The 13,864-nt window shown below is 43.3% G+C and overlaps 1 protein-coding gene across 1 annotated transcript in view; it reads right to left on the bottom strand.

Moving 5' to 3' along the window:
• LOC104540072 (protein unc-13 homolog B-like) overlaps positions 1–13,864 on the bottom strand; it is a gene marked incomplete at both ends in the record, with an annotated part of 67,966 nt that overhangs the window by 52,686 nt on the left and 1,416 nt on the right. The window lies entirely within an intron of this gene.

Raw genomic sequence — 13,864 nt, 5'->3', positions numbered from 1 at the left:
CTGAACCTCAAAACTTTGGTAGGCAATAGAAATACTTCAAACACAGCCTACCAGTATACAGACCATAAATGTCACTAGTCTTTGTTGCACAGACTACTTCTTCACCTCAAATCAGTGAGAAACAGCCAGTGAAGGCATTCTAATAACCAGAGGGGAATAAGAATGGAAACATAGCAATTCAGAGTGGAAGTGTTTCTGTCCTCTGCAGTTTCACTGCAGCCAAGGTCCTTCTGCTGACCATTTAAGCTGTCTGTCCTTAAGTAGCACAGTTAACTTGAAGTTAACTCTATTTTGAGATATATTATACATTTACAATTAAATACATTGGAGTCAAGATTAAGGTTATCATGACTATCAATTAAAACCTTTTACAAAAGTAGAGCAATCGTTTGAAGGGAAGCCCACATGTCACACTCAAACAGAGCTTTTTCAAGAATTTAATTTACATAAAAAGCCAACACCACATGGGTGTGATCTCTGTGATTCAAGACACCACTTCCAGGACTGAATTCCTAGAATCCTCATACAAAATACAGTGAATGGAAATTTCTCATGCAGTCAGGAAAACTACCGCCAAGAACTAATCAGTAATAATATTATTAGTAATATTATTAGCATTATCAGTATTATTATTATAATATAACTTGCACACTTAGGAGAATTTGAAGCCAGATAGGAAGTTTTGGGAGTGCATATAAAGTTGCAACTGCATGAACAAAAGCGCAAGTTTCACTTACATTGCAGAGATATATAAGTTTAGTGAGTCTCTGTTTTGATTCTTGAGGGCAATTGTAACTTAAGGCATCCACAAGACTGAATACAGACTCAGGAAAGACTGATACCTTCCTTCAGTGGCTTTCCTAACTGCATGAAATAACCTTTGCACAGATTTTAGGAAGAGTAAGCATTAGAATACCTTCACTGATATCTCTGAAAATGTTTTAAAATCTTCAACAACGTGAAATGAACCTCATTAGCTCTATAATGTGTCAGCAGTAAGTTAAATTTCTAAAATTAAAAGCCTTTACCTTGCATTTCGAAAACAAAAAGCTTACTCCTTCCAATACATTCTATCTACTGATACTTTTTCCTTAGCAAATACAACATAATTATCATTAAACAAGAAAGCAAAGTGAATTGTATGCAGCAGAATTAATACACAAAGACTATAACTTCTGAAAGGCTAGTGAAATAAGCACTAAAAGCATCTTACTCAGTGCGACACAGTTTAAGAACAGGGGAAATCCAACTACACTTACAGAAAAAAGAGTGGAAGAAGATGTGAAAATGGTCTAAAGGCTTGTACAGAACTAGCGACTGCAGTTTTCCACATCCTCTGTGGCAACTGTCAGGAATACTACAAGCACTTGACAACAAATAGGGGATGTGACTGAGCTACAAATGTCAGACACCAAGGCCAATATCTACCGCTGCAGTATTGCATTATAAATGGTCAAACACTTGAAACCATTTATTATGCCTCATTTGTAACTAGCCTTTTCTCATTCAGCTGTTCCACGCTATTCAGATCTGCAGCCTGTGTGTTAGGATGAAGTGTGGCTCCATCAGGAGCAGAATCAAGCCCAGTGTCTTTCAGTCCAGGCTTGTCTGGTGGGTGCTCTTCTGCCTGAACTTCCTTCTGCGGCTCACTCAGAATCACGTTCTGCTGATCTTCTGACTCCTTACGAAACTTCTCTCCCAGCTCTTTGTTGGATGTATCATCAACAGCACTTTCAGCAGATGGTTCTTCAGAAAGTTCATTGTCTACAGAGTCAGGCTGCTTTGAAGACAAGTTTACTTCTATATTTGTTTCAGTCAGTTGATCTGAGACTGCAGATTTTGAGTTTCCATCTGAACTGACTGTTCCTAACACCTTGTCATCTGGTTTTGACAAAGCCTGTGGTGGTACATGTGGTTCCCTTTTGGCAGAGGTCTCCCTGGTGTCTTTTTGCCAGGGAAAGGAGAAATCTAGCTTCTTCCCAAATACTGCTCCTTGGGTAGTCTCTGGCTTACTCCCTTTTTCTTCACTACCTCCTTCAAACAGACTTGAAGAAAGTTTCTTAAAGCTGGACATGAGGCCCTGGTCTGCCCCTGCTTTATTAACAGAAGGTGGCTGCTGAGAGAAGAATGACCCAAATGGCTTTCCACTCTCAGCAGATGACATAAAGCTGAATTTTGGCAAACTGGGTATGTTTGGTATTTCAAATACTGTTTTATTACTGTTTGCATCTGGAGGAACATTACTAGGTTTACCTTGTTTCTTCAAGTCGCATTTGGAAGCGATCGCTTCCACAGGTTCCTCATCAATTGCTAAATGTTTCTTCTGCTCAGCAGTTTGCTGTTCTACCTCACTTGTCTTCTCTTCCTTCAGCTGAAGCACATGAACACTGGGCTCCTCAGCTGGAGCTGTGGGTTCTCTACCATTACTGCTGATCATGTCCTGCTGATCAGTAGCAGCATCGGCCTGATTCCCTGCAACAGCATCAACATGATCCCCTGTAACAGCAGGCTCCAACTCAAGTGCAGCACTCTCCTCCAACTGGGCAAGGTTTGAGTTTGCCTCATTAGCTGGGGCTTCCATTTCCAGTTCAAGCCCATCAGTAGAGCCAGTCTGAAGGGTGTCAGTGGCTGCCTTGTCTGTAGAAGCAGCTTGTTCCTCTGTTGCACGTGAGGACCCCGCATCTAGTTGGTATGCATTTACATCAGCCTGGTCAGTGGCCTCAGCCTGCACTGTATCAACCACACCACTGAAATCAGGCCGGCATGGCTTAGCATCTGCTGTGTCCAAGAGTTGTGCATCATTATCCACTGGCAGAACCTTGAGGGCTTGATTTTCACTGGGGACTGTTGTTTCTGAAGTGATCTTCAAAGGTTCCTCTTCACAGGTCTCAGAGTTCCTATTTTCCTCAGTTTCTATTTTCATAGGAGTCTCTTTTGTGGAGTTCTCTTCTGCTGATACAGGTAATACATCCTCTTTCAGAGAGCTCATGACATCTCTTTTAGGCTCTCTGGCTGCAGCTGTGTTTTCTGTCTCCCTTGGGACTTTTGCTGGAACAGACCCAGTGACATTTTTCACACTACTGCTTTGAGGTTTAGGGGTGGATTTTGGAGGCATCTCTTTTGGAGATTCTTTTGGGCCTTTGAATATGCCAAAGAGATCGTTCGTGAAAGCTGGTGCTGGGCCACTTGGGAGGGATGAGAAACCAAAGAAAGAGGAGCTTTTCTTTTGTGCAGGAGGAGGTGCGGTAGCTTGAGGTTGGGAAAAGAAACCGGATAACGTTTTAGGCGGTTTCATTTTTGTCATGAAACTTGAAAACATTTCAACTGAAGAATCCAGTACTGATTTATCACTCTCAGATTCCCTAGGCTTGTTTTGCAAATTAGATGCCTCCGGCATTTTAGAAGGTGAGTGTAGCTGTTGGGCCTGTTGCAACCTGTCACCAAGAGTTTGTTCAGGTAATTTATGTTCTGGCAGCTCATGCTGTGCACATACTTCTTCAGAGACCACTTCACTTTTTACATCACTCATGACACTTAAGTCATTTAGATTCTGGGAATCCATTTTATCACCTAACGTCATACTACAATCTTCCTTTTCAGAAGCTTGTTCTTTTGAAGAATAAGGCTCCTCTTTATCAATAGGCAATGCAATGCTGTCCATTTTCCCTGTGCTACGCAAAGCATCTTCTTCTGCCCTTAAGGAAACAGTCTCTTGGCCCTGAGAAGCCTCCTGCACACTGGGAGTCTGAAGGCAAGGACCAGAAGCAGCCAAATTGGTTACTGTAGCATCATTGGTCTGTGGAAGCTTCTCCAAGTCACCCTCTTTAGCTACCTCAGGAACACTTTCTACATTTTTCACTGCCAGCATTTCCAATTTATTTTCTGAGATCGTGAGGTTATTAGACATTTGTCTGCCAGTCACCGCTGCAATAATATCATCAACTTCTTTTTTATTGACTGCCTCTTGTTGCCTGGCAGAATTGCTAATTTTGACATCAGACTCAGTGGAAATGTTTTGCTTCACATATGGCTTAGTGTTCACTGGTTTAGCTGGTTTTGCATTATTCTCCTGTCCTGGAACAGTTTGTGGCTTTTCATCCAAAAAGGATGTCAAATTGAAAAAACTAAAGCTAGTACTTCTTTGAGGTATGCTCTTCTCAGCAGCTGGACTGCTAGAGAAGAAGGAGGGAAGACGAAACAGCCCCTCTGCTTCTTGCTGCTTCCCAGCAGGAGGAGCATCAGCAGGTGCTGAAGGCTTTGGTTCATCTGATCCAGTGAAGAAGGAGAAGATGCTGCGACCGGCTGGCTGTGCTGGCTGTGCCGGCTGTGATTTTGAACCAGTGATATCAGACAAGCTGAACGGCAAACTGAAACCCGACTCTTTAGGTGTCTGATCTGGCTTTGGTTTTGCCTGATTAACTGCGCCTCCTGCATTACTTCCGCCCTGTTGCTTTGGTGTAACTGTGGATGCGCTGCTTTGCTGCACAGCCGACTGATTCAGTTGGCTTATTTTGGGACCTACATCCATTGGCTTCTGTGAAACTTTTCCAGGAGGCAATTTTTTACTCTCAGGAGACCCCTCCTCAGCTTTTCTGTTTCGTTGCTCCGTTTGCACCCCAGGACTAGGAGAGCCCTGCCTGTCCATGCCTTCGGCTCTCACCCCGTCCTTAGGGGTGGAGGACAGGCATGGCATACTGGCACTCTGAAGACCCCCAGGCTTCTCAGCTTGTTTTCTCGACCCAGCCGCAGTTCTGCTATTGGTATTCGGCAGAGTCGTAGCAGTTGAGGTTGGTTGAGAAGACACAGCCTCCGCTTTAAAGAGGTCTCCAAGGGATCCAAATAATGACGAGATGCTGGAGGTTTCCTTCTGTTCTGGCTGTATCACCTTTTCTGGTTTACCACTTCGACTTTTTTCCAAATCTGGTGATGGCTGTGGTGTTTTGCTTACTTGTGTTTTAAAGAAATCAAAAAATCCAGAAGACTGGGGTTTGTTGGCGGTTGAGCTAGCAGAAGAGTCTTCTCCGAGACTGAACAATTTCAGAGCACTTTTAAATAATGTCTCCTCAGGCTCGGTGGCTGGGTGGCTCTGATTTGGCTGTGGCTGACTGGGTTCATTAATACTTGCATGCCCTTCAAGATGCCTGGAAGCTGATGCTGCTTTAGCAGGTACGGGCCTGCCATCTGGGGCAGTTTGGCTCAGCTGAGAAGGAGATTTTGTTAATCCTGGTTTTTTAACATGGATGTTTTCATTCTGATTTAATTCTGGCTTTTCATTTCTAGCAGCCTCCAAATTAAGTTCTGATGAAGTATTTCTTCTCAGTTCTGATGTGACAGGAAACCTTTGCCCTGCTTGTGCCTCATCTGATCTTCTATTTGGTGCAAGTGACAAAACATCAGGTTTATTTTCAGATGATTTTGATTGTGTGTCTGTTCTCTTCAAGGCAGAGTCTTCTAATGTCTCAGGGTCAGGACTGGAAGACTTTCCAATTAGTCCACCCAAAGCAGAAAATAGAGAGCTGACTTTGTTCACTGGTGTTTTCTTATCTTCCTCAGTCTTTTTTGCTTCTGCTGCTTTTTCAGCAGATGCCACAGTTTCTTCAGCTTTAGGAGTAGATTGAAACAGATGGAAACCAAAGAATCCTGATGACCCACTCCCTGTAGCTGTCACAGGGACATCCTTATCCACTTCCTTGATGTGGGCTTCCTTACTCAGTGATTTATCGAAAGCCGCTCTGGAATGTGTTCTGAGATCAAGCATTAAGGGAGACTCCTCTGAATAATTTACAGCTTCCTTCTCGGGTCTAAAATCTACTTTGAGTTTTTGAAGTTTGTAACCTGAGAAGTCTAACGGCTGCTCCCTCTGATAATAAATAGACTCCTCAAACATTTGTGAAAAGGTCTCCAAATTCATGTTCATTAGCTGATCACTCCTCTGCAAAGCTACTGACAAATCCAGGGGTTTATTTGTTGCATAGTCATCTAAAGTCTCTTCTTCAGGAAACCAAAACAGCTCATCTTCACTGCCAAGAGGGACTTTAAAACCACAAACAGCAATCGTGTTGTCTTCTAGCACAGTTCTTGGAATGGTTTCCATCTGAAAATTATAATCCCAGCAGTCCAGGTAGGAATAAGTTTCAGGAGCACAGACGTAGACATACTGTCCAGTGGGATCCGTGAGCAGTGAATATACATACTGGCTGTCGCTGTACATGTAGTATCCACAGTCACCATCTTCTGACGGCCACCATATGCCCTGCTCAAGCATCATCAGCCAATCCCGATACTCCTGGCTATAGGATGAGTACATAAAGCTCTCATCCATACTTAGAGTCTCTTGGTCAATGAGAGTCCACATAGTCCCATCACAGCCAGAGGAGTAGCTTAAATCCATGGGCAACTCTTCTAATGAGTAGCTGCCATCTCTTTCAAATGGTGGAAAGTTACCATAACTTTCACTGAGAGAATTAGCAGTCCATGCATCATTTTCTTCTGAGCAAACATCTTGAAACATTAACTGGTCAAACGAGTCATATGACATCACACTTAAATCTAAACTCTGTCCATCAAAATTGGCATTACTCTGCCAATCCATCACATTTGCATTTCCATCCTTTTTACAGAGATTCACTACCGTATCATTTTCAGGCCAGTCCAAGAAGTGAGGGGGCAGAATGGAGTTCTGGTTCAACACGTAGTAAACTGGCACTGCTATTTCATGAGTGTCAGCCAGTTCCCCCACTTCATATTCCCATTCAAAGCTAGAATGGCTTCTTGTTTCCTGATAAGCCGAGTACTGTTCTGCAAGGTTATAGCTTTTATTAGTCAAATTGAGAAATTCATTCGATCCTTTGTTTAAAAGAGTTGGGAAAACTCTAGATTCTGCATCCTGATAAGGGATATGCCTGCTAGTTACAGACTTTCCAGATAAGTCCTGTACCTTGTCTTGAAGATTTAGAGCATCAGGGAATACAGGATGCCCGCAGTGGGGAACGTGGGGCTCAGCTGTTGTATTTACTCTTGCACTGGACAGGTGGTCAGTAGTTTTGGAAGATTCCATGATTTTCACATTATCCAGTTTCTCCTTTTGTTTGGGCAGGAGATTTTTTAAGAAGCTGGAAGCCTCGTGCTTTTCTCCAGTGCTGCTTTGAGTGTCAGAAGCTACTCCTGAGTTGCTGGGTTTTGTCTCTGAGCTAGAATCCTCACCTCTATCAAAAAGCTTCATGAAGCCTAGAGAGTTTGTCTTCACCTTCTCTTGCTGACATTCAGACAAGTTTTCACTCGAAGCAAATCTGAATAAGCCAGAAAATAATCCAGGAGAAGTGCTTTTCTGGCCATCGCTCTCAGTTTTAGCGGTCAAGTCTTGATTACTGGCTGTGTTTTCACTGGAAGAAATGCGAAGAAACCCAGAGAGGAAACCTGGTGATTGCTTCTTCTGTGTATCATCTGCAGCTTCTGGCCCTCTAGCTGAAGGGATGGATTCAACTGAGCTGTCATTTAAGTCTGGTGCACTTAGTCCTTCTCTCAATCCTCCCCTTACATTTCTAGGTTCCTCACAAGTACTCTTAGTTCTCTGCTGCTCTCCTGCAGTCTTAAAGGTAGCAGAGGCACCCTCCTGGTGTTTTCTTCTATTTATTTGGGCACTAGGTAGGTTTTCTTTATTCATGTTTTTCATTTGTGCAAGTTCCTTCTTTTGGTCTGACAAATTTGGAACAGAGCTAGATTTTGATGAAATGGTGTTTTCTGAATTACTCTTTCTGTCTTCAAGCACAGAAATGGCACCAGAACTCTGATGACTTCTCTGGTCCTGTGAAGGTGCTAGATTTTCTGCAGAAGAAAATCTAAATAATGAAGGAATAAAGCCTCCCTTCTCATTCTTATGCTCCTGCTTTTCTGATGAACCCAACCCACTGAAAAAAGGAAGTTTCCCAGTGAAAGGAAGCGAGTGTTCTTCACTTGATGAACTCTTTTGTCTTACATCTTCCTCAGACTTATGGCCTTTAAAATGCCCAGATGTACCTTCTTTCTGCCCTTGTTCAGCAGAAGGAAGCAACAACTGACTGAAAGACTTTTTGAGTGGACTGAAAAAGCCTTCAGATGCTGTACCCTGATCTTGAGGCTGTGAATTAAGTTCTGCATTACCTCTGTATTGCTTGTTCCCCGGTCCATGGCCTGAAGCGTGCTGGCCCTCTAAGCGATTTGCAGGAGGCTGTTCCCTGGCAGTGGGCACACTCTCTTTCGGAGTGGCACCTGGCTGATTTGCACCATGATGCAAATCTGGCTGCTTCTGCGGCACATCCTGCTGCTTGGGAGCCAAGAGACCATCAAAATTGGCTTTCAGACTGAAGGAACTGACTGAGTTTGTGAGCCTGCCAAAGATTGAAGACACAGAAGTGCTATTTGCATTTACCTCTGCCTCACTTTTGGTCTTACTCATCCGTGTCTCCGGAATGCTGCTGCTGGTCCTGGCTGCCATCTGTCCAGATGGCCTCTCGCTTCTGTTTGACTCCTCAGCTTTCACAGCATGGCTGCCCTCCTTGGTGTGCTCCTCTTCTATGACTTCTTGTTTTGGCACCTCCTTCTCAGAGAAGATCTTTAGAGGATTAAACATGCCCAGAACAGAATTCATAACCGAGTGCTGGTTCTGCTGGCTGCTGGTGGCAGCTCCTTGTGGTTGCTGGAGATGATGTGGTGCTGAGGCCTTACTGTCCATCTCAGTGGTTTCTGGCTTGTTGGAGCTTATGTTCTGGGTTCTTTTATCACCACCTACCTGGGATGGTAGCAAAGAGTGAATGGAGAACTTGGTGTCAGCTTTATTATCTGCTGTCACTCCAGAAGATGAACTCTCACTTTTGGGCTTACTAGAAAATACATTTGAGATTCCACTTTCTGATGAGTTTCTGGTTTCTGTCTTTTCTGGAGTGGAAGAAACAAGCTTTTCAACAGAGGCTGTGAGTTGTTTCGTGCTTGACCCCACCTTTTCAGTGAATGAGCTGAACAGGGAATTCACTGTATTCTTCACACCTGACAAATCCGGGAGAGATTCAGATTTGCCCTTGGTGCTCTCCTCTGCAGCTGGATGTTTGGTCTCTTCAGACTTCCTGACTTGTGAGTTATCAGCACTATCCTGCTTCAGTGCCTTGCTCTCAACATTTTTTCTGGTCTCTGGCAATGTACCAAATTTGCTGATTTCTTCCTCCTTTTCAGCCAAGTATTCTGAAACTGATTCCACCAGACACTGAAGTTCGTCCATCGTGTCTATGTACTCCTCGCTGGGTTCTTCAACAGGAGACAGCGTTATGTCTTGCATAGGATGACCATGCTTGCTCCCTTTAGCCTTGTGCTTTTTATCACAGCTAGCCTTTAACTGGGAGCCCAAGCTTGCAGGGTAATCAAGAGTGAAGTTTTTCAAATGGCTGATGTCAGAATCACACCACGTGTCGGAAAGCGCAGCCAGTTCCTCCATCTCCTCATCCGACACTGGCGAGAACTGGAACTCGTCAGAAGCACTGCTGTCGAATTCCTCAAGGATATCCACAGGCGCAAAAACGTTCTCTGTCGTCCCTACAAGCTTCACGTCCTCACTGTTACTGTGGCGAAGCGAGCCCTCGCGGTTCACTCCCTGCTTATTGGGCAACTTGCCGCTTTTGACCATTAAGCCATTTTTGTATGGACGCAGGATGGGATAAGCAGGTAGTCGTTCCTTATTTTCAGAGCTGCTGGTGTGTTTTACCATTCTATCGTATACAGGGAAATCATCATTAGGCTCAGAACTGGTTGCCACACCATTGAAATAAACCGCTTTCTCCCCAGGAAACTGCAGACCTTCATTACTTTTCAGGCTTAATTGTTCATTCTCTTCAAAATTGTACCGCAGCTTCTTTTTCCTTCTCCTATCTATTGTATCATACTCCTGAGGATACCTAGGGACATCTACAGATCTTGATTCCACACACACATTTTGGCACCACCTTGATCTTTCACAGTGATTGAAATTTTCCCTTTTAGAGAGAGTTTGCTTATTTTTTATGTTTGTTTCCTGCCAACTTCTATTTTTATGACTCTTTTCTAAGAATTCCTCTATTAGCAGTTTTCCTAGCTCTTCATAGTTACTCTCCTGTTCTTCTTCTCCATCTTCAGAGTTAAATGGAATGATCCTGACTTTTTCCTTTCTAGCTAGAGATCCTTGTCTAAGATAAGAAAGAAAAGAAGTGGGAGGGAAAGGAAGAGAAGCAAGAAAAAAATAGGAAGAGGAAAATAACAGTTTTAAAAAAAGCTCTAGAAAGGACAGAAAAAATAGCAATGAAAAAACATGCATTAAATAAAGGAAAATTAAAATCAGAAACATGCAGAGATAACAAAACTGAAAACCTGCCAATCTACCACCATTACACTTCAATCAAATAGTCAAAAAAAGCAGCATGGGTTGTGATATTCCACCAGTTACAGTTGCACAAAATTTAGCAATGCCTGTTTGAAGGAGAACAGCTTTTTGTGATCAACTGAGGGCACACAGCCTTGGCTGTACCAGCACTCTGCAGTTACTTTTTTAGGCATGCTGAAAAAAGTCCCTTATTACAGTAACAGGACTACTTTGAGATACAGTGCCCACGCACACCATTCCACTATGCAATGCATGCATTTCGGTCACTCCAGGCTGCAGACTTCGTTTTAGCAGTATTCATACAGCACAGAGGCACTTTGTTTCTCCCAAGGGTGGCTACTGCACACAAAGGCTCGGGAGTCATTTGGCTCCAGGGAAGTGGGGACAGGGGACAAAATGCAAACTGTGCACACTGGCAACAGGAGGATTTCCGGCTCCTCCTTCTTTGCTGGGAAGGCTCTAATGCCCTCACGGGGCTCCTACCAGCACAAAATAAAGATCCTCTGAGCTGTTACTGGTTCAGAAGGCAAAACAAGACATTGGCGATGGACATTAGCACACTGTAAGCCTCAGATGCTTTTCAGGATCTGTATCTTCCATTTATAATACACCTAAACAGACTCGGCAATCTATCCATGTCCATTGTGGGAGAACAGATTAAAGCAGCTAGTGTTTTGCTATCATCAGTCTGAAGCTTCCTAGAAACCCATGTAAATGACCCTTGGGGTGCTGGGATTAATTCTCAGCCTTTGATCTCAGAAGATAATCAGGAGGATTATCTCAATTGTTCAACAATGCAAAGACTAGTAGCAAGAATGCTCCCTCTTTATCTAAATCTCACAAGAAAAGCTCCTGCCAGCCTACATAAATATAAACAAGTAGAAAGTGGATGTAAAAAACAATCAAAACGCTTATCTGAAGATGCACTGCAGCTTTGTCTCACATCATTCATTGTTGAGAACTAAGGAGCATGAGGGCACGCATGTCCTGACCCCAAAAAACACAGGGGGAAGGGCAAAGTGTCCCTGCCCATGGCAGGAGGGTGGGACTCAGATGATCTTTAAGGTCCTTTCTAACCCAGACCATTCTGTGAGTCTATGGAAGGGCTCACGGGCATTGTATGGATACTGCTAACACAAGAGTCTTCACCTTCAGAGTTGCCTGGGGCACCACAATGGAGGATACTGATGGGGTAGCCCTGAAAGAGAAACACATCATTGCATTTTCACTACTGCTGGTTTAGTGCTTCAATTCCCCCAGTATTAGCTAACTTACACTAATTGGAAAGATACTCATTACTTTAAATGAGTTCTGTTGAACACAGTTTAGAACACCTACTACACTTCTTGCTTGTAATTTTAAGCCAGTAATTGAAATAATTTTCTTAAAAGCACTAATAAAGTTTAAAAGACTCCCAGGGCCACCATAGATAGTACCTGGATCAAGCCCTTCCAAATCTCGGCTGAAAGCAATGGGAGCTACATGAACGCCTGGAGAGCCATTAGCTGTAAATGCTGAACCAACAATTGACTAATTTAGGCACAAAGGAAATTACTTTTCTTTGTAATTGAGCTCCTCCCCACTATAAGTGTTTCCCTTGCTGTTCTACAAAGCATTCCTTCTACTGGAAATAAAGCCATGACAAGAAGTCCAACACCTGAGAGGAGGAAAAGATTACAACATCAGCCCAGCGTTAAACTACCACAGATCTGAAACAGAGCCAAGGCAAACAGCGAGTCGTCAGCCGAAATGTGTCACAAGGCCACTTCACAGCAGCAGCAGCAAGGAGGCAAGCAGGCAGGCTGCAAAGAGGTTAACCCACCTATCGGACAGATCTAGAGAGCGCCTGCTCTCTAGCGAGCACTGGCAGCTTGTCATTTGACTAGACTCAGACGTGGACTCTAGGTCAGTTCGGCCACTCACAGTGGAATCTATGCTATCGTATCGCCTTGGAAGTGAACGGAGCGAGAGCAGAGAGACACGGAGGACACATGGTTACACAAAATTGACATTGCAAAGAAAAGTTAGTGCTCAAAAAAAAAAATCCGAGGGGAAGATGTCTGCTATTCTGAAGCCAGACTGGCTGTTGGCAGCAAAACACACTCCAAGGACAAGTAAGAATAATGCTTGTTATCCTTGGGAGAGGGGGGAATAAAATACATGTACTTCTGTCAAAGGAAGACAATTACGTGTAAGAGCTGATACAGAGGATCAGATCTTCTCTAGCCAAACCCAAATGTTGTAAGACAAAACCCAAGGTGTTAGTGCAGCCAGTTTTTATTGAAGCATTTTGGTATAAACAGCTTTTTGCCCAATTCAAGACAGGTTCTAGCAGAACCTTGTCCAGTTCCTCTGGGTCTGGCCAGGACAGCCTCCTACAAGTTGTCTCCTCCTCAGCAACCACCAACTGCATCTACCAGAAACACCAATTTCATCAGGTGGCTGCCTGGTCCATGACACTTAGAGCAGCTAAGAGCAAGTCAAACATAAACTGGTTTTGCAACGCTCAACTACAACTGTGTTTTGAAAATACTTAAGATCTACCCACGTGCTTCTTTTCAGCCAGCTCTCATTAGAAATACCTTTCTGGCATGGAAAGGAATCCCACGTAACTTCTTTGGAAAGCTAATTTGCATTTTCTAAGTTTTATGATTAAATACATAGCAAAAAGTCTTGCTGGGGATGTGGAAAATGCATGTGGGAACAGGAATACTCAGAGGGAATCAATCAATCACCATCTAAGACTTGCAATCCTGGAGTGAAATTATTTCAGACCAGAGCAGGCTACACAGCTCATAGTTTTTAAGTAGACTATCAGTCCAGATCCTTTCACATCAATACCTTCATGAAATCAGAAAAAAAAAATAAAAACCAAACCTATTCCATCTTGGTATTCTTTAACAATTCAAATCAAGAGTGCTTCTTTGGAAGCTCTTAAAAACAAATTTATCCATTAGATACAGTTAAAAGTTCACACACCCCCTGCCTCCAAGGAAGATGAGCCATGGATGATTACCTGTACTGTCAACATCACCCCAAAAAGTCACGTAACTGCAAAAACACCGAAAAAACCAAACCTATTCCATCTTGGTATTCTTTAACAATTCAAATCAAGAGTGCTTCTTTGGAAGCTCTTAAAAACAAATTTATCCATTAGATACAGTTAAAAGTTCACACACCCCCTGCCTCCAAGGAAGATGAGCCATGGATGATTACCTGTACTGTCAACATCACCCCAAAAAGTCACGTAACTGCAAAAACACCGAACCACCATTAGCTTCCCCAGGCTGGGAGCCCAATACCGCTGTTCAGCTCGGCTCTTTTTTCATAAAGAAAAAGCTTCAGCTCATGTTCGCAGTGGTAAAATTGCTGGAGATGCTTCTGAGAGGTTCTCGGAAAGATCTCCAGCAATTTTACCACTGCAAACCAGCAGTACAGAATAGGACAGGAAAGTGAATAGCTTGCTTATATAAGGTATTTAAC

Source organism: Mesitornis unicolor, unplaced genomic scaffold (genome assembly GCF_000695765.1).
Source record: "Mesitornis unicolor isolate BGI_N332 unplaced genomic scaffold, ASM69576v1 scaffold26224, whole genome shotgun sequence".
Taxonomy (NCBI): domain Eukaryota; kingdom Metazoa; phylum Chordata; class Aves; order Mesitornithiformes; family Mesitornithidae; genus Mesitornis; species Mesitornis unicolor.
Note: the sequence above shows the minus strand (reverse complement) of the source record. Positions and strands in the feature narration are given on the sequence as shown.